The 21,839-nt window shown below is 46.0% G+C and overlaps 1 non-coding gene across 1 annotated transcript; it reads right to left on the reverse strand.

Annotated features, from left to right (window-relative positions):
• Positions 1-17,619: 17,619 nt before the first annotated feature.
• Trnan-guu lies at positions 17,620-17,693 on the reverse strand. The gene has a single exon. It is a non-coding gene; the product is annotated as a tRNA-Asn (tRNA).
• Between the last annotated feature and the right edge of the window lie 4,146 nt (positions 17,694-21,839).

Below are 21,839 nucleotides of genomic sequence, written 5' to 3' on the forward strand. Positions count from 1 at the left end.
TTGGCCGGTTAGTATAGCCTGATCCTCCCTTTGCCAATGGACCTTGAGGGATTGGGAGTTGCTGGAACCCTATGGTGATGTCAGACTCCCCTTGGATGGTTCTACTCAAGCTGATGAAATCTCCCCCTTTAGCTTTCCAGTTGGAGGCTCAAGTCTCACATCCCCTGGCTCTCAGTTAGAACTTTCAGGTCCCCCACAACTTTTAATTCTTTTTCCCCCTGGGCAGGCATACCAGCCACTTTAGCGACAGGTGGTCTATGAGTCTCAGGGGTCCTCTCAGTCTCTGGAGGATCCCATGAATCCTTCGCCAAGGCGCAGAGTTTAAAGGTTAATTCTGGGTACCAAGCATTGCCTGACCTCGTATTAGAAGTAAGATTCAGTGTCTTACCTGTTTGAGGATTGGAGATTATTCAGGTTTGGCTGCAAAGGGTATGTGGGGAACCTTGGGTGGGGCATGGCAGCGATAGGCGAAGGAGTAGACATGCCATGGCTTTACCCACGGTAGTCTTAGTTTGAGGCGGTTAACAGGGTCTGGTCTCGTGGTCCAGAGGAGTTTGGCATTGTCTGACTGTGGTTCTGGTGGAGGTCCAGTCAATTCTGAATCTGCTACTTGAGTGTGTGAATGGTCAACCTTGATAGCTGTGGTGGTGATCAGGTTCACAGTATAAGGTCCCTTCCTGCAGAGCTCTAGGGTCTTCTGTTGGTGTCTCTGGATATAGACCCAGTCTCCTGCCTGGAATTGATGTGGTGTGGACGGCAGTGCTGCGTATGCACCTTTTGTAGTCTGGACCAGATGTCCTTGTGCACCAGGGCTGCTGCCTCTAGGGAAGCAAACAAGTCAACATCATTAACTTCAGTAAGCAAATTTTACCTCAAGTTAGGGAATCTGGATGGGGGTTGCCAAACATAATTTCAAGGGGTGTGTCCGAGGGCTTATGGGGAAATTCTAGACTCAGAATAAGGCAAAAGGAATGAGAGTCATCGAATCTCCGCTAGTTTCCAAAGTTAATTTGGCAAGGGTATCATTTAGGATCTGATTCATATGCTCTATCTGCCCAGAACTTTAGAGTCCATATACCCAATGTAATTTCCAATCTGCCCCCCAACACTTTGGCCAAGTTCTGAGTTACCTGGGCAACAAATGTGAGTTTATTATCTGAACCTAGCGAAACATGAGTTCCGGACCTCAGGATGGTGTCTCCCAGCAGTTTCTAGACTACCACCTGGGCCTTCTCATGTTTTTTAGAAAAGGCCTCTACCCATCCTAAAAAGGTATCCAAAAAACTATCAAATATTTATAGCCATAGTTTCCTGGTTTGTCCTTAGTGAAGTCAGTTTCCCAGTAGGACTCGGGTGGAGATCCTCTTGATAGAGCCCCGGGTTTTCCCTTGGTGGGCTTAACATTTGTCAGTTGGCAGGCTAGACATTTGGAGACCACTTGCTCCACCTTGTCTCTGAGGCAGAAAATCTTCAGGTGAGACTGCCTGAGCAGTTCCTCAGTCTTTTTAGGAGTGGTTCGTTGGATGTGTCCCAACAAGTCCATACACTCCTCTTCCAGTTAGCCACCATTCCTCTTGTTTTGAGACTGCCAGACTTTGGGCAGACTTTGGATGAGGGCCAAATCTTTGGCAGAATAGTGATGTAGGTGTGTCTTCTAACTATCTGATAATTTCATTGGATAATTAATAAAGAAACTGCCTGGCCCATCTGATAGACCAGACCTTAGGTGGGTGGAGTAGACAGAACAGGAAGAAGGAAGTGAGGTAGATGGCTCAGTCAGATGCTACGCCTCTCCTAAGTTAGACAGACCACCGTGCCTCTCCTCAGGGAGACAGACGCGATGAAGCTCCAGCCCAAGATGGACGTACGCTAGAATCTACCTGGTAAGGCACCACTTTGTGGTGCTACACAGATTATTAGATATGGGTTAGTCAAGATGTGAGTAAGAGGCTGAAAATAATGAGCCAGGCAATATTTAAAAGAATACAGTTTCCGTGTAATTATTTTGGGGCATAGGGCAGTGGGAAGCTGGCCCACAGCCCCTGACTACAGAATAGGCTAGGTTTGGGGAACGGATCCAAATCCTGTACCCCTCATTCGCTCTCTCCTTCATGTTCTGCCACCATTACCTGTCAGGGCTTTCTGCACCCTCCCTTCCTATGGCACTACTTTGCCCAGTGGCCCATATCTATTTTTTTTCCTTTGGCTTTTTCGAGACAGGGTTTCTTTGTAACTTTGGAGCCTCTCCTGGAACTAGCTCTTGTAGACCAGGCTGGCCTTGAACTCACAAAGATCCTACTGCCTCTGACTCTGTGAGGGCTGGGATTAAAGGCATGTGCCACCACTCAATGGCCTAATTCTTTACAATAGGTACACTGGTCATTTTGTAGTTGGGGCCTGTCCCCATTTCAGAGGTGCTTACCTTGATTCCCAGCCAATCTCCACAATTGTCTTCACTTTTCCTCTGAGTACGAGGCTGTCACTGCCAGAAGTGGTGGGCCATAACACCTGTCCCTCAGTAGCGGCTCCCATAGCCCACCTTTGTCTTTGGTTTTCCATGGTCCTAATCCTTTATGTGTCCTTTATCCCATTACTAGTGATGACTCCTAATTATGGAGTCTCAGCTGGCCATATATTCAACAGGCAAGGATTCCAGTGCTAGGACTGGGCTGCATTCTAATCAATTGTTGTCCAAGGGTGCCCCATGGAAATCTCCAAACCACCCAGGCTGCTGCAAAGACACAGGGCTGCTCTCCAAAAGCTGCCAGCAGGACCCATTGCTGAACTAACATCCACACATGGAACATGAGGAAGACAAGGTTGTTCATACAGGAAGCCTGCATCCCTACCTTCTAGTCTCTTGTCTCACGGAAGGTACTCGGCTGGCTATTGAAAGAGATAAGCAGATGCCAACCAACCCAGTCATAAAACCCTTGACCTACAAAATGTCTGCCTATAAAATATGAAGGACAATGGTGGCACAGAACTTGTGGGAAAAGCCAACCGGTGTCTGAATTGACTTAAGGCCACTCCACAAGAGGGAAACCACACATAGCACATGCTTGGGCAACCAAAAACCAAAGTGGATAGATAGATAGATAGATAGATAGATAGATAGATAGATAGATAGATAGATACATACATAGATAGATAGATAAACAGATAGACAGTTAAATAGACAGTAGATAAACCAGAGACCTAGGGTAAAACTGTTTTTTGCTTTTATTAACCAGTAGTGTGTGGTTTTAACTTAGGTCTCTGGACTATCTACGACTATCTATATCTATCTGGACATTGAACTTAAGTCTTCAATGTTAATGGAAACACCATTACCATCTTTCTGGCACAATAGAAACACACACACGCACACACACACACACACACACACACACATCACATCACATAGCATATATGTGGGCCTCATGGTTGTTTGGTTCCTGTGGAGATCAGAAAAGAGAGTAGGATCCCCTGGATCTGGAGTTAGATAGGTGTGAGCCTCTATGTAGGTGATGGGAATCACACCAGGATCGTTTGTAAGAGCAGCCAGTGCTCCTAACCAAAAAACTATCCCTTTATCCATTCAATATGAATGCTTTTTCCCCTGTGTAGCCCTGGCTGTCCTGTAACTCACTATCCAGACCAGGCTGGCCTGGAACTTAGAGATCTGCCTGCCTCTGCCTCCTGAGCACTAGGATCAAAGTTGTGCACCACCACCACCCTGCTGAAAATACATGTTTTTATTCAGTGAAGGGTGCCTCTAACAAATAGCTGATAGATTAATTGTGTGTTTATCACAATTGAAATAATTGTGTGAAGGACAGGGTCTTGCTATGTAGCCCAGGGTATTATCAATTTCCTGCCTCTGCAGCCATCACATTTTGACTGCTGGGCTGACCTACCCGCACCTCCACAATCATAGGACCTCTGGGGAGTATGGTAAAGCAAACATCACACAAGACAGACTTGACACTCATTGGAGCTGTTAGAAACCCAATTCTTCTGCAGGGGAGGGAACACCCACTAAAAGGAAAAGTATCAACTCAGGATCCTCAAAACCAAGTTTTCTATTGCTCTCTCTCTCTCTCTCTCTCTCTCTCTCTCTCTCTCTCTCTCTCTCTCTCTCTCTCTCTCTCTCTCCTCTCTCTCTCTCTCTGTGTGTGTGTGTGTGTGAGTGTGTGTGCGCACACTCATGTGGGTACACGTGCTTGTGTCTCCAATGCTAACACCTTCTCTAGATGGTGCACACTGAACTCTGGGTGCCACTACTCTTTCCTCAGTCTATTGATTCAAGGTTGGGGCCATCCTACTCTTTCTAAGACTGTTTGCTTTCAGTATCTGAAGGCTCACCTGGGCTCTGTGGTTCAATTTGACCTGCCAAGAGCTAGTCATATCTTCACTATCAACCTCATAGCATGAGTGAGCTCTACTGGCACTCTGGGTGAAATTTTCATAACTTCCTTTGTGTCTTCTCTTAATTTTGAACCCTCCAATCGCTAAAAGTCTGAGGATCTGCACCAGGTGCTTGTTCACTTCATAGATCTCATCTGTTCTACTGCCTTTAGCCTGACCTCATTTCTAAGCATCCTTTCTTTCTCACATTACTTGAGTATGGATCTTAAGATGGGAAAACCCATCCCTGGGCAGTGGTTGGCAAGTGAGCTTTCAACTTCTCACATAACTCGTGAGAAGCAGAGGGCTATATTTCTGGCTTTACTAAGAGAATGTGCATAAAGGCTTCCCCGGTGGCCCCAGAGAGACTCTTGGAAATGGCACCTTAGTTTCGGGTCACTTTCAGGTGAAGTAGTTAGCAGGGGTTAATAGCTGTATCATATGACGTCAGCAGTCCCCCACCTGGACATTCTACTGTATCCTGGAGAGCCTGGAATTCTGTGATGTCACCAGTGTTGTGGCAACGCCAACTGCCCTTGAGGCATTCGTTCAGTGCCTGTGTGGTTCACCCACAGCCATGCTAACACGACTGAACAGGCTGCTTGGCAGACAGGATGGAGAGGGCAGGGAGGCCAGACAGAGGCACAAGGAAGATGGCCTTCAGTCTCCGAGTCACACATCAAGAAATAAATGGCTCTGGGGAAAGCACAGTGAGTCCTGGGCAGGGGACAGAGATTCCTGAAGGAGGAAGGCTTCAGTTGATCCTTTCAGGAGTGGGACTCAGGAGGTGGGAGTTTCTGGGAAGTGATGGTCCTCTTCTGCTTTTCTGAGTTACTAAAGAGCAGACCGAGTTGAGGATTTCTGATGGTGTGTTTGGCAGAGAGCCAGGGATGGTTAAGGCTTCAACTGCTGTGCTGAGGGCCATCTGCTTTCCTTCTGCCTCTGTGTGGTAAGCACAGAGGGACCACAGTGGTTCCAGTTCCAGCCCTGTCCTCCACCGTCACTGGGTTTCTTTTGCTTGTGTGTCACTAAAAAGAGGGAGAGTAACGTCCCCCAGACAAGCTCCCAAATAAATCACACACAGAGGCTTCTTTCTTATGAATGCCTTCCCTCAGCTTGGTGTGCTTCTTGTGAGTTCTTCTTGACTTAGGTTTTCCTGACTACCTTTTGCCTCTGCGCTTTGATCTTTCTCTTCTGTAAATCTTGCTTTCACTCTTACTCCATGCCTGCTGAGTGAGTTGTGGCAGAAACCTGGAGTTCTCCACTCTTGTTCTTGTGCTTCTTCTCATTCTCCTCTTCTCAGAGTTCACCTTCTATTTATACTCTCTGCCTGCTAGTCCCGCCTATCCCAGCTCCTGTCTCGCTATTGGCTGTCCATCTCTCTAGTAGGACCATCAGGTGTTTTAGACAGGCACAGTAACATAGATTCACAGAGTTAAACAAATGCAGCCTAAACAAAGTCCCACACCTGAAAATAATACTTCCTAACATTGATGGACATATCTAGCAATGGTGATTGGGGATGGAGACGTGCCTTATGGGTCCCAACTTGAGGATAGTTGTTCTTCTCTTTGGGGTCTTCAGTTGGTTCCATGCATTCCCTCTTCCTCAGGCCTCTTCTTGGCACTCAACATGATCTCTCATGGCCCTGTACCATCTCACTATACAAATTCACTGATGTTTGTCTACCTACAGGGAGTACTGGAAAGGCACGGACCTCAGCCTCCTTTGCTGAGCAGGAGCAGCAGATGAACAAGATCGATGAACTGACCCTTCAGCTCCAGATGATGACCAATGAAAGGAATGAACTTCGTGCAGTCCTGGCCAGTTATACCAACAACGATGTGAACAACAGGTAGTCATTATGTCCAGTTCTCTGGTGACTGTCTTGACCCTGCTGTGTCAACCCCATCATTCCTCATGGCACTTGAGGCTGCACCTCCAAGGTGTCTTCCTGCCCAAACTACTTCTCCTGGGTGCATCTGAGAGGCAGAACTGAAGCCTGGGTAGGAGTGAGATGGAGATCCAGGCTGTTCTGCTTCCTCCCAATGAAAAGCAGAGTCTGTGGCCTGAATCACATTCTATGCATGGGGCAGCAGTGTGTGAGCTCACAATACACATTTCAAAGAGGCCTTGACAGGTGTTGGCTTGTGGGAGATGCTGGGTGCTGAGTTCATGGGAGTCTTTGTATTTGACTGGGTGATTTCTTGTTGGTTGCTCTGGAAGCAGGGCCTGGTCCCACTGGGTTTATCTCAATGTGTGACCAGAAGGCCTGGAGCTCACCCGGCACCTCTCTGTTCCTTGTACTCTGAAATAATGCCACCTATCTACATGTCTCTAGCATCCTAATTGTGTATGGGTTTGTGTGTGTGAAGGGCTTAACGGGACCAAAAATTGCCAATATGGCAGTGGCAGGTTTTGCCTTTTTCTTTTTCCTCTGCCTTGGTAAAACATTAAATTGCTTTCCTAAAATTAGTTCCCAAGGTTCATTCTCTTTTTTGGTCACTGACTCATTCCTGAAACCAAACACCAAGGTGCAGAAATCAAAATTCACTATTTGAATATTCTGGCTTAGCTGTCCAATTAGGTCCAACCAACTCATCCTAGCACAAACTTCCCCTTATCTCCTTAAAAATCCACTGCTGAAAAAAAAAACCATTTCTTGCTCTCAGCCCTTGCCTGATACAGAGGAATTCCTGCCCCCCTCAATTCCATGATTGCTCTTCTGAGTCAATAAATCTCCTTTGTGCTGTGGTGTCTGAGTGCGTTCTGTACTGTCCCTGAGGGGTTCCCTTATAGTAGTGTGTGTTCGTGTGTGTGTCATCTACATCCTGTGAGTCAGAGATTGGTAGCAGGGCTGAGGTTTGTCTGTCTCAGAGTCTCAGGTGATATAAGTGTTGAGGCCCTGGAGTCCCACTTTGAGCATCCCTGCCCTCATTCTTTGTGCTCGCCTTGGTGACTGAATGGAATTCCCTGGGGAGTTTATAAAGTCATTGTACTGTACGGTCTCCTCCATGGAACTCCTGATTATGAGTTCTGAGCATCCTTGTGATAACAGGAACACAGAATAAACATTTTTTTCTGAAGACAGAAAACATGTCATCAGAATTTTCAGGTACACCAAGACCCATAGCACAGAATCCTGGGACATCTAAAAAAAGAGCTAGTTTGTTCGTCTAGGCCGACTGAGGAAGCTCATGTAGCCCTGTCCAACTCCCTCTTGATGCTTTGTCTTTCTGGCCCTGGGGCAGCTTAGCAAGTCTAATAAACATCAACAGGTTCTAGTACCAAGGATTCAGGATGTGAAACCCAGTGGACTAGACTAATCCAAGACACAGCCTTAATTTATTTGTTCATGGGGGGTCTGATAACTATGTTCATGGGGTTCTTTGTTCCTGGGCCCATGCTCTAACACAGGCTGAATTATGAGCTTGAGGAGCTGAAAATGGATCACCAGAAGGAGACATCAGAGCTGGAGAAATCCCCCAAGGAAATCAGTGAGGCCTCTTCCAACTGCAAGGAGCTGTCTGAGACCAACTCCTACAGGTGAGTGTCTGATTGGATGGGACCCCACACTTTGGAAGAACAGCTGCTGCACTTATTTCTCTTTGAACCAAAGTGAGGGCTGTGCTTCTAGCTTTTACCTTGTACATGTCCTCCCAGAATGAATTCTCCCAAGTACAAGGAGTCTGAGAGCCCCTCCCAAAATTGTCCTATCGGCTTCAAGAGCTTCTAGACAAAAAAACATGGTTTGCACCAAGAATGGATTCTGGGACTCTGAGAGGGGCTTACAGAGCCTGTTGCTATGGGACACAGGTGTGGAATGTATTCCTCTTGGGTCCTCTGTCCTCCCTCTGATCATGTTTGCTCTATACCTGATGATGTTCTCCCAATACCATGATCAGTGTAGGGCCGGTGTGTGTTGGAGTGCAGAATCCTGTTCTCAGAGGTACATCACCTAGGTGATACTGACCTGGCTAATGTGGGCTGCAGTCTGGGGCTGTCTGAGGACTTGGGACCTTGCAGGGAAGGTGGTATTAGTAGGTAGGAGTGGCAGATGGAGGTGGACTGGAGCTCATCATTGTTTGTGATGGTTAAGCACCCTCTACAGCCGGCTTCTGAGGGAAAGGACACAGATGAAGGAAAGAGTGGGCATGTTGAGAGAGGACAACAGAAAGATGCAGCAGGAGCAGATTTTCCTGCAAGAGTCCTGTGAGGAGACAAAGAGGCTCTGTGAGGAGGCCCTTGAGAAGATCTCTGAGCTCTTGACAAATCAGCAGCAGGTAAGCTGAGGCATCAGGAGCAAGCTGCCCACCTATCTAACCACACACACACATATGTACCCCGTTATGTAACCGTCCACTCAGTTACCCAGATGACCAGCTCCATTCCATCTAAGAGTTCATTTCTGGGATTCTTCACAAGTCTTTCTGGGGAGTAACCTCTGGGAAGACACAACCTGATTGGAAAACAAACCATCCTGCTCTGGAAGAAGTTGCAGTTCTTTGAGGGAGATGGGTTAATCACATATCACACACCTACATGTCAGTATGGTAGGAAGGGTTCTATGCTGGGAGCCACATAGAGAGAATCACAGAGCTTTGAGTGAGTGAGTGAGTGAGTGAGTGAGTGAGTGAGTGAGTGAGTGAGTGAGGACAAGGCCTGGGGATCATTTGTTGCTAGAAGAGAATATTTTTGTTCTGCTTAAGCTCCCAGGCCAGAGCTCTTTGGATCTCCTGTCTCCTCACAGGTAGATTTTCCTATCTTTGTCTGTCTCATCTTATTGCTAACTGGTTTGTTTAGTAAGAAAGAGAAAGGACTTGGTGTTTTTCTAAATTTGTACACATTTTCATTATTTTGGCATTACTGAGTTTATAATAAAATATTCAAGCCCCAGAGCTATTTTCAAAATAAAAAGTAGACTTCTTCCCTTTTAATGAACTGAGGTAACCTCCCAGGAAATGTCTGGTTTGTCTCTTTGGCTTCACAACACAGAACCTGCAGTCCATCTCTGTGCTGACTTCTGATGCTCACTCTGTCATGCGCATGGTTATGTCTTAGTACAGATCTCCTCATAGTTGTACAGAGTGCTGCATTTCAGAACAACACTGTGGAGACCTCACTCGGCTTCTACTGACTGATCTGGGGCTATTTTCATATATTATGCCCTGTGTTATGGTCCAAAGTTGCTGGGTCATGACCATGGGTCAGTCTCATTCTCTGGTGCTATCACGGTCTTCTCTGGAGGAGCCTGGATAAGGTTTCTTAGGAGACTAGAATGGGTCAGCTTAGAGCTATTGGGAGGCTTCATGTGCAGCCTCTTCCTTTGGGACTTGGTCTTTTGTGGTCAAGCTCAGGTGTGCAGAGGTTTTCACTCACCTGTACGGTCAGTGAGTCATGAGATGAAGAACTTTCCTGCAAGGGAAAGAAGTTCAGACTAGGGCAGAAGCCTGACTGAGTCTAAGAGCACTGAGAGACAGCACTGAGGACCCGCTGCCTCCCGCTGCAGCAGGAAAGGTCTGCAACACTCGACTCTTCTCCTTTGCTTTTCTGGGTTCAGGAAGGGTGTGTGTGTGTGTGTGTGTGTGTGTGTGTGTGTGTGTGTGTGTGTGTGTGTGTTATGTGTGTTGTGTTTATATGTGTCTTTGTGGGTTTGAGAATATGTTTTTGAGCCTTTATATGTATGTTCACTCATGGAATGATGGACATCTTTAAGGATGCTGGAGACCAGTGCTAATAGAAAGTACTGTTCCTGCTGTGGTTAGCTTTAATTTGCATCAGTCATGGAGCACAAGGAGCTGCCCATCTTTTGCACAGCTAACTAGAACAAAGCACAACAAAACTGATGTTTGTAGAGACATAAATATCCATCTGCAAAGAAATCCTTTGCAGAACACCAAGGTAATGCAGGACATGGAAGTGAGACAGAGACTCCTGAGGCAAATCAAGGTGCCTGAGAGCAGGAAAGCCCGGTTGAAGATGTGTGTCCTTCTCTGCTCTGGGTGAAAGGTGACTGCCCACTAACGACTTTTCTGCATCCTGTTTTGTTCTCCTCATCATTGCCTGCTGCCATTTTCCTTTCACCTTTGTCCAATCTTGACTCGATTAACTTTGTCCCTGGATCTTGGCCTGGATTTTCTCATTTAAGAGATGCTGACCTGCAGAGGTGCCGCCCCCAGCAGAAGTCCCACAGCCATACTGAGCTGTGAGAACAGGCTGTCTTGGTGCAGCCCACTCAGGCTCAGCATCGTCTAAAGCACTCACTGCAGGTTGTGTCTGCAGCGCTCAGAAGCTGCTTTCATTCCCAGCTTCTTTACACTAAGACAAAGTTGGCCTGATGGTGTTTGGCAGAAATGAGGACCCTCAGAAATCGTTAGTGGTGTAAAATGGGGTAGTCCTGTGAGAAGATATGTATAATTTTTCAGAAACTTGAATTGCAGTCCCCAGATGACCCAGTGATCCCAGAAGGAGAAGTAAGGGTCCACAGAGAATCTAGGGGAACCCGGGTTATAGAAGCATTACTCAGAGCACTGCCAAACCAGAAATTTTTCAAATGCCCATCATTGATGAGTAAAAATTCAATGAAGTCAAGCCCTTCCATGGAATATTGTTAAGCATGAAGTAATACATGCACTCATTAGGCCATGAGTCAGCCTTCTTCTCTTACTTAGACAAATTCCTGACACAATCATCTACTGGACGCAAAGGTTTATTTGAATTCTGGTTGTAGAGATTTTCTGGTTTTCTTGAACTCATTGGGCTGAAAATGAAGTAACCTGTGGTTTAGAGCTCCTGTAGGAGGAAGCTGCCCTCCTGGAGCCACGGGGAAGCACTGAGTGAGAGGAAGGGGCTGGTCCACCATCAGGCAGTGGTCCTGGACCACAGAACTAAGCATTTAATGTACAGACTGGAAAACTTGCTATGCAAGCCTAAATGATTGGTTAAGGAACCCTGGCATCCACCATTTGTGGCCTGGGTGTAGAAGGCAAGCACTACCTTGACTGCTCTGCCCACTGTGTTCTTCTCCCAGGGACCAGGCATGCATGTGGTGCATAGACACACAGGCAGACAAAACACCCACACATATAAAGGAGAAATAGAATGAAAACTTATCAAAACAGAGCCAAAGTTCACAATCCTCACCACATCACCACATCCCTGTGCCTGGTTTAGAATGCAAGGAGGAGAGGGTGTGGGCTAATGAAAGTTAACTCTCTTCTCTAGAAGGCCCCAGGTGATCTCTTCTTCCATTAGTGTTATTAAGGAACTACACATGCAGATGCAATGCAATATGCTTGTATGTGAGCATCCATGTTCTTGTATGTTTCCAGGAGTGTATGTGTGTGTGTGTTCGTTTGTGTTTGTGTACATACATGCAGACCTGTGTTACGTAGGTGCAGACAACCCCGCCCTAAGAACGCAATCTTCTAATGAATAGGAACATCAAAGACTGGAGGAACACCTTCAATTCCTACTGAAGCGGAAGGAAATTGTTACCCAGCAAAAGGACTTGGCAGTAAAGCTGCAGCATCACTACACTGAGTCCCAGATGAGGTAGGAGCACGGACTGACAGAAGGAGGTGTAGTCTAGTGGAATATCCTTTTTGGGGTCTCTGACCTGTTTGGGTTTTAGTCTATTTGTCAAGGCTCCCACCCACATCCAGGGAAAGAATACCTCAGACTATCGATTTGGCAAATCACCAGGATCTTTTGTCCAAGAAACAATATGTTTGGTTTTTGTATTATGGGGATTGTGTCCCCTTCTCCTGAGAGAAGCAGGAGGTCAATTTTGAGGGGCACTGTGTCCTCTGCCACTTTATTTTCCTTCAGGAACATCACATTTAGAGAGAAGTTTCTAGTCTTCTTGCTAACTTGGTTGCAGCATACTACTCCTAATTGCAGGCTCTCTGCAGGGTTCATCAGTTTCCTGTGAGAAGATTTACTCTGGCAATAAACAGATTAGGGGTTGACAAATTAACCCCATGCAGGTTCTGAGCTGTAGGAATAGAGCCTTCTCTGCAGTGTTGTATAGGCTCCACTAGAGGGCAGACATGGAGTTTTACAGGTTGCTCACATTCACCAGGTATCTAATCAAGGCCATGAATATCTGACTGAGACAAAGATATTCTTCCAAAATATTGGTTTTGGACTATTGGAAAAATATGCTGTTTTTCCAAGTACTGCACAGTGTATTTTCCAGTTCAACTTATAACAATTTTTAAACGTTGAGAAAAAAATCCAGCCCAGGGGCACTCAGACCCTTTTCCCTTGGGGAAGCAGTCAATGAACTCAGCTAAAAGACAATGGGTCTTCTAGCTGGTGGGGGCTCAAAAGCTGACATGTCAGGGCCCCACCAGGCCTGTGTTCCAGCTGCCTTTTCCCTCTAGGTTTGAACATCTTCAGCATGAACTGGAACAGACCACAGCCCAGGAGGAGAGCCTCCTGCAGATGGAGCTGCTGCAGCAGGAGCGCTCTGTGCCAGGCAAGTGAGCCACCATTGAGCCCCATTCCCACCAACCAGGGGATTCACAGTATGGGTTTTCTTTCTTGACTTTTCTTTACTAGGGGTGAATAGGCCCTGATTTTTTTTCTTGCCTGTGCCCAAGAGAGACTGTTTCTATGTCTGATTTCCATTTCTTCTCTGACAGAACCTCGTAAGAGAACTGAGAAGCCTGAGGGAAACCAGAGGCACCTTGAAGGCATGACATTCTACACTCCAGGATCCAGGCCTCCCCTGAAAAAGCCATGTCCCTTTCTGCTGTGAGCACAACATTGAGACAACTGTCAACCCATCATCAGAGGATCCAGCCACAATCTGATCCACTTCTGATGGCTCACGGTTTGCAGAGAAAAGACTGCATCAGAAATAAGCGTGAGATTCAGAGGACACCCCACAAACTACTCAGAAACCAAACATCCATCACCAAGTGGCCCCAGTGTGGGCAAAACAACATGGAGGGAGATATGTGGGTGAGCAAGAGTCATTCTGTCAGCTACTGTCAAGGGCTTTGGCAAGCTGACTCCATATGTGATGTGGAATCTGACAAGGAAGACTCTGTCACACTGCTATCCAGACAGACCACACCCAAAGCCTAAGATTCTCTCTCTAGTGCAGAGCTGACGCTGACCACATATCACACACAAGTGTGGATGATAATTCCCTACAGAGACTAATCCACTTCCTCGTGTCTCATGTTATTGATTTGCTTTTTCTTAAAGAATATTCCAAGGGAACGTGGGAATTTTGTTTAATTTTGTTTGGTTGGTTGTTTTTGTTATGTTTTAGATTGTTTTGGTTTGATTTATATCGTAATATATCTGTGCATTAGTTTTTTGGTTTTCTTCGTTTTAGTGTAACTTTTATTATTTTTGTTATTTCTTTTATTATTTCCATTGTTTTAGTAGTTTGCTAAGGGTATACACTGTCTGTAATGACCACTGTTTTGAAGCCCCAATTGAATAAAATGAATGTTTTATGAATAGAAAGCAATTTCCATCTTCTCACTCAAAGACTCTTCTTTAGTCAGGTGAGCTGTCACACTCCTGTAAACCCACAACTCACAGGCATGGATCTGTATCAGCAAGTTCCAGGCAACTTGGGCTGCACAATGATTTCCCAGCCATGGCCTACACAGGCAGATGGCACCTTGGATATGGATACAGATGGCATGGCCTGCTCCGTGTATACCCACAAGTCTACAGAAAAACTAGACATATTGCATCCTCAGGGTCATATATTTAGCTTCAGTAGAATGTGGTACACACACTGTACAACACGTTCATGAAATCATCATGCAGAGAAAACTAAAGGGAAACACAACTCACTGTAGCTGGAAGCTTTTCTGTGTTCTGCCCGGTCCCATGACTGCTTATAAAGTATACTCTGAGGCTTAATATTAATTATAATTATTCGGCCAATGCCTCAGATTATTACTTGCTAGTTCTTACTTTAACCCATTTCTATTAAGCTGTGTAATGCCACATGGCTATGATTTACCATTAATTCTCTGACATCCCACTTCTCTGGTGGCTACATGACATCTCCTGGACTCTGCCTTCCTTCTCTCTGCATCTCTGTTAGCATGTGTGTAGCTATATTCTGCCTGACCCTTGGCCAAATCAGCCTCTTTATTAACCAATGGTAGTAAAACATATTCACAGCATACTAGGGTGTCCAACATCACACAACTACATTGTTCCTGGCCTCTCAGGAAATGAGAACATTCAACAAAAGAATGTACTAAAGAAATCTGGAAATGCAAAGCAATCTACCTCTGTTGTTCTTGAAAGGTGAGTTATATGCAAAAGTTATAACTGCACAGCAGAAATAATGTCCTCCAAAACATGTTGGGTCATTTTGTTGTGCTTATGCGTGTTTTGCCACCACAAATATGGAATTCCCTCAGTGGCCAGATGAGGGCAGTGGTGTCCACCTGGAAAGCTCATTAAAGAGGTTTGTTTGCTGCCAAGTGGGTCTCCTGAGACAGCCAAAAGCATGAGCCATCTCTCCAATCCCTGCCCTTGACTTTGTCCTCCCAGTCATATGTGCTCTATTAGTAGATTGGATCACCTCCAACCAAAGACAGAAGTTTTTTGAGACCTGTAGGGACAGGCACATGAAGTAGGCATGCTAATTGTCTTAGGTTGACACACATCCATGCAGGGCTCACATAGGTTCAGGACCTAGCCCAGCATCACTGACTGACTGATTGGAACGGATTTCTTCACCTCTCATCTAGGTTGACTATGCAGCTTAGGACTGTCTAATCAAATGCAGAATTTGAGAAGACCCTATTGGGGGTAAAGGTGGGGTAAGGAACCCCTCTTGATAATCTAACCAGGCAATATTATGAGGATCCTTATGACTAGTTGGAGTAAAAGGAGCCTGTATCAGGGCCACATGCCTTCTGTGGAGAGTGTTTCTTTGCAAGACTATAAAAAAGGGGAGAGATGGTAGATGATAGATAGATAGATACATAGATAGATACATAGATAGATAGATAGATAGATAGTTGATAGCCCAGTAGTAGGTACCCAGAGACATAGGGTAAAATATTTTTTTTTTATAAACCAGTAGTGTTTAGTTTTACCCTTGGTTGCGGCGAACCTCCTTGCCCAGCAGAGAAGAACGACCACCGAGTCAAGGATTCTTCTCAAATCACGCTTTATTGGAGCCTCTTGGTTAAAGGGAGAGCAGGAAGCAAGGGGCCCCAGAACTAAACGGCAGCTGCTTATATAGGGAGAGCGGACATGGGTCGTGCCTGTGGGAGGTTCTGTCTAGAGCCTTGCCTAATATGGAGTTGTTTACTCGGAGCTGCAGGGGCTCAGTGCCATCTTGTGATGGTGTGGCTTTCTACTACTGAGCTATCTACTATCTATCTGTCTGTCTGTCTGTCTGTCTGTCTACTCTGATTCTTAGCTACACAAGCAAGTGGGTTCCTTCTTGTGGAGTGGCCTTAAGTCAATTCAGACACCGATTTGCTTTTCCCACAAGTTCTGTGCCACCATTGTCCTTCATATTTTGTAGGCAGGACATTTTGTAGGTCAAGGGTTTTGTGACTGGGTTGGTTGGCGTCTGCTTTTCTTTTTCAATAACCTGTAGAGTACCTTCTCTCACCCAAAAAATTAGTTGGTAGGGATACAGGCTTCCTCTATGACCCAGCTTGATTTCCCCATGTTCCATGTGTGGATATTACTTCAGCAGTGGGTCCTGCTGGCAGTTTCTGGAGAGCAGCCCTGTGTCTTAGCAGCAGCCTGGGTGGTTTGGAGATTTCCATGGGGCACCCTTGACCAACAACTGAATTGAATGCAGCCCAGTCCTACCACTGGAATCCTTGCCTGGTGAAGGAGACGGCCAGTTGAGACTCCATTACTAGGAGCCACCACAAGTAATGGGGGTGGGGAGGACACATAAAGGGGAGGGCAGTACATGGAAAACAAGCTTTCCCATGTAATGTGTTATTACTGAGACAAAATACCCGATAGGACCATTCAGACCCTGCATCATGCTGACACGACCAGAACCAGGGCTAGGGGTGTTGCTCAAAGATGGTGCTTACTATGCCCTGGGTCTTAGGGTAATTGACAGTGTAGGCGATTTTGTGAGTCCACCCGAGACAGCGAGATTGACAAAGAAGACTCCAAGCTGCAAACTGTTCTAATAATGTTTGAGTTCCTCCATGTCAGCTGGACTTGAACTAGGGAGACTGGCGTCTATGTCAAGACATTAGCTAAGCGTGCGGTGCATGGGGCAAGAAAGCAGCTCACCAGACAGGAAGGACAATTGCCATGAATCAGATTTGAAACGAGGTTGCTCTGGCCACAAGGCTGAGTACTAACCACTATACGATCACGGCGAGCTCACTGGACCGTAGGTGCTCAGCGTGGACCAGTTCCCGAGGCTTCCTTTGAACCTGTCTGTCCTGCAGAGTGATTTCTCCAATAAGGCTGCTTTGCGAGCAGCATGGAGTGCAGGCGTCCTTGCCTCAGTTGGGTGGTGAGGGCAGTTGCTAACTGTGAAGTCCGTGTCGTGCCACTCTTGGAGGCGCAGTATATCCCCCAAGCACCTGACAGCTCTCCATAGCCCTCCTCTCCTCCGTGGCTGAGCTCCTGCGGTCCAGAGCCTTCCCTAGAGGCTGCTCACCTGCAGAGGCCAAAACCGTCAGTCCCTAGACACCTTACCATACACGGCCTGGCTGCCCGTTTCTGTGATGTATTTTGGTGTTTCCACACCACATGGTTTTCGAAAGAAATCGGTTCTAGGGTATTGTGATTAGGAATTACTTTGCGGTTGCCCTTATTATATGCGTATTTTTAGCAGGTGTTGTAAAGTTTACCCGTTTTATTTAAATCTGGTCCGTTTTCTGTGCTTCGGTGACTTGCTGTTCATATTTTTCCTTTATTAAGAAAGGATTCCCATCCCCAAATAAACCAAAGACAGTAGGAAGGGGTTGTACACAGTTGTCCCCTCTTCACCGCACCTCCCCCCATCAAAAAAGAGTACAAATTGACTTTGCTATTTTCTCTGCCAGATGCCAGGCTACAAATACACAGCATGTGACAGGCTATTTATTTAAGTACAGTATATTCGTGGGCTTTGTAAATTTCTGAGAAGAATGTAGAAGTGTGCACTTTCCAGTTGCCAAGTCAGCACACGACTTTCCAGCTGGCAAGTCAGCACACAAGTGGTTGTAAATCTGGAAAGTTGTTTGTTAAAAGCCTAAAGGCCATCGTCCCTGGGTGGGCTTGAACCACCAACCTTTCGGTTAACAGCCGAACGCGCTAACCGATTGCGCCACAGAGACGGTGCACAGATCTCTGATGGGTCGCCTTTGTGAGTCAGGTGTCACCGCGGCGGCCACACCTGGGAAACCTTGGGCCCACAACCGAGCATCCGGAGCAGGAGGCCTCAAAGCCAACATGCCCGGCGCCCCGAGTGCCCCGCCGCTATTTCCACAGCTCCTGCGAACGTTTTGAACCCGGAGACTCCGGGATGCTAGGACCCCGCCGTCACCCTGGGGTCGGGGCGTCCGGGGACTCCATGCTGGCGGACTCGCGGTCCGGGGACCCAGCAGGACTCCGTGAAGGACCCAAGTGCGCTTTAGGGTCCGGTCCTTTGCAGACCCGGAGCAGGGACGCGCGACGGCTGGACACCCCAGGTGTGTGCTGGAGCCTCAGCGGGACACGTGTGGGAAAGGCGGCGAGTGCGGTGCCAGTGCTCAGGGAGTCCGGACAGGATGGCGATGGAAGAACTTGACCCGGAGTGGAGAGGGACCGACTGGGGCGAGGGTGGCCTGTGGGTGCGATTGGGAGCTCCGCACCACCGCGGGGACCAGAAGAGGAGGAGCCCGGCGGAGCCCCAGGGCATATCCGAGAGAAAGGTGCTTTTGAACTGAGCTGAAGCTGTGGAAAGCCAGTTTATGTTAAGAAGATAATAAAATGACGAGGGGTGTTTTGGTTTGTTTTGAATGAATCAGAAGAATGACTTTCTAGGAGCGGCTTCTGTCTTTCAGCTAGGGGTGTGCTGGTCCCGAGCCCGGGTCTGGTGCATGTTAAGTGCAGGAACCAATTAAGGAAAGTCTGGAGTCTCAAACCAAAATTTGAGACGTAGTTTCCTACAAGTGCTCCTGAACTTTAAGACCCAAATTGCCATATTTGGTTGTTGTTTCTTGGAAGCCTGTTCTTTTCCAATGACCTACAGAAAGGGAATGAATCCAGAGGGGACAGGAAGGGGGAGGAACTGGGAGAAGTAGAGGAGGGGAAATTATAATCATGATATATTGCATGAAAAAAGAATCTATTTTTAATAAACGGAAAAATACTGGAAAGTGATACTCTAAATGAAATATATATTTAAGTTTATATTTATATACAAATTAAAATTTAGTTTTATTTATATATTAACTTATTTACATAAAATAAATACATATATTTATATGTAAATATATTTCATCTACAGTATTTCTTTATAAATATTTAAATGTATACGGGCTTGCCATCTTTTAAAAAATTAAAAATAAGATAAAATCATGCACATTGAAAAAATTCTCTTAATGAAAGAGAAAGACACAGTTTACTTGTTACAGTGAAAGGGGACAGGTGGGGAGATTTCGCTCTGTGTTTTCATACTTTTTGATGCTTTATCCAAACAAATATAGAGTCTATTCCAAAAAGTAATTAAAATTCTTGATTCTCAATTTACTGAAAGTAAATAAGCATAAATTAGCTGCAAAAGAAAGAAATGAGTCCTTGTTAAGTAACTGCCATTGTTCACAACGGGACAAAAAAAAAATTTGCAGAGAAAGTGACCACTTTTCTATAATCCTCTTGACTCATTTGATAAATGAGTTATGAGTTTTTACAGGTATGTAACCTAGTAAAACAGATATAACTAATAAAGATGGTAAATAATAATTCGCGCTGATATTTTGGTGTGGGTGTGTGGGTTCACAAGGGTCCATGAAATGAGAACTCAGAGACACATGAGAATTAACTTAGCCTCTGTGTCTGCAGGAGGGCTCAGCCTCCCTGAAATGAAGCACTTGCCCTTCCTGATGGCGGATTCCCCTCTGTATGCTCTGAATACCATTGGTTGATAAAGAAACTATGTTAGGCATGAGCAGGGCAAAATAGAAGCAAGCGGGGAAACTAAACTGGATGCTGGGGGAAAGGAGGCCACAACAAAGAATACTAACCACTATAAAGACCGCCCAGTAATGGGCCCAATAATGGGCGCTACATCAACCAAACTAAAAGACAGATCTCCATTCCTGCGAAGCAGCAGGCAGGCCCCTCTGCAGCACAGAGCAGCCTGTGCTGGTTTCCCAGGGACCTGTCCTGCAGAAGTGATTTCTCCAGCTGTGTTGAGAGCTGTGACAAGGAATGCTCTTGCAGGTGCAGTATTTTCCCCAAGCACGTGAAAGACCTCTATGGCCCTCCTCCCCATGGTGGTTAGGGCACCCTAGGAAGGGAGCCAACCACTCTGGGGTCCTTGCAAAGAGCTGGGGAGCAAATCAGCATTTCTGAGCCTTCCATAGATGCAGCTCACCTAACTCTGCCTCTGGAGTGCTGGGATTAAAAGCATGCACCACCATCGCCTAGCTCCACATGTTTAATTAAAAAAGAAGTGAGGAATGTTAGTATCCAGGCACACCTAGGTCCTGACCCTTGGGAACCTGGCACCCCTTTGGGCATGGTACTGTATGCAGGGGCAAAGAACCCTTTAAGAGAATCTCTGTGCACTCCAAATCTCTCTCTTCTGGCTGAGGCAACTGATCTCTCTCTCTCTCTCTCTCTCTCTCTCTCTCTCTCTCTCTCTCTCTCTCTCTCTCTCTCTCTCTCCCACCCCTCCTCCTGTCTCGCCCTTCCCTCTCCCTCCCCTTGCAATACCTGCTTCCTAAATAAACTTCGCACTCAATCTTTCTCTGCATATTTTGTCTCTCTCCTGGGTTCCTCAGTTGCTTTGGCGCCTACCAAGATCTCTCGTGCTGTATATCACAACCTGAACACATAACATAAAAATCACATAGCCAGCATGGTGGCACCCACTTTCACTCCAAGCACTCAGAAGCAGAGACAAGTGATTTGTGTGTGTGTTCGAAGCCAGCCTGGCCTTTATAGTGAGCTCCAGGCTAGCAAGCACTACAAAGTGAGACCCTGTTTGAAAAATCCAAAACAAGTCTTCCTGGAAACAAAACAATAGTGTTATGTGATTTTGTCTGTAATGTGACATTCTCCTTATTCCTCAAACTAAAAGTTGGTAATTCCCACAGTCAGGTGGGTAAAGTTATTAACCTCAAGTAAAATTTGCAAGAATTAAAAATCGATTTTTCCTAAAAATAGAATTAGCTGCCACAGGTGAGCTGACAGCAGTATAATAAACTGGAAAACAGAAACTCTAAAATAAAGAGACAAAGAACAATCTTGCACAGGTGTTGGAGGCACACACTTATAATCCCAGCACTCGGAGACAGAAGCAGAAGGATCTCTGAGTTTGAGGCCAGTTCTTCTACAGAGTGAGCTTCAGGACAGCCAGCGCTGCAACACACAGAGAAAGACCTTGTCTCGAAAAACCTAATTAAATAAATAAGTAAAATGTTTTGTTAGCTAATGTACCGTTTCTATTCTCTGCTGCCCTTGTGCTGAAATGTTAGAGTTCAAGTATCTGCTATTTTCTTCAGGAGGTTTCAGCTGATCTCTGCTCTTTTACTGGAGCCTTCACGAAGCTCTGTACCTTTTGAGAAGGGACGAATTCAATCACGTGCAATTCCAGAAGGGACCACTTCAGTCTGGCCTTGCCCAACATTCTGGCAGTGACTGCTAGGCTCAGGTCCTGAGCTAGGCAGCTGTGGCTACCTCATCTCCAGAACTGGCCACCACAGTGCCCTCAACTAGTGCCACCTGACTGTGCCCATAACTTCTCTTTGATTTTGCAGGACTCCACATCTGAGAGACTTTGGACTCTTTAAGAGACATTAGGCTTATAAAAAGAACTTGCACTTTTAAAGAATTGAAATTTTTCAAGACTGAAAGTTATACTTTTAAAAATTATACTGTTTTCCATTTTGTTATTGATATAAACATGACATCTTCAAGGAAAGAAAGCTGTGGGTTTAATACTGATGTGTTTTTGTGTTAAGATGACAAAGGTCAATTGTATTGGGTAGATTTTGTAAGCTTGCTACATATGAGAGTCATCAGAGAAGGAACCTCAAACTGAGGAAATTTCCTCAATCACAGTGGCTTGTAGGAAAGCCTGTGGGGCATTTTCTTGATGGATGTGGAAGGGTCTAACCCACTGTGAGTAGTTCCATCCCTGGACAGGTGGGACTGAGGTATATCAGAAGAAAACTGAGGAAACTCGGTAGAAAAAGCCAGTAAGCAACATTCCTCCATGGTCTCTTTCTGTTATTTACACAGCTTAGGGCCTGACCTAACTGGGCAGGGGAGGG

Source organism: Arvicola amphibius, chromosome 14 (genome assembly GCF_903992535.2).
Source record: "Arvicola amphibius chromosome 14, mArvAmp1.2, whole genome shotgun sequence".
NCBI classification, from domain to species: Eukaryota; Metazoa; Chordata; class Mammalia; order Rodentia; family Cricetidae; genus Arvicola; species Arvicola amphibius.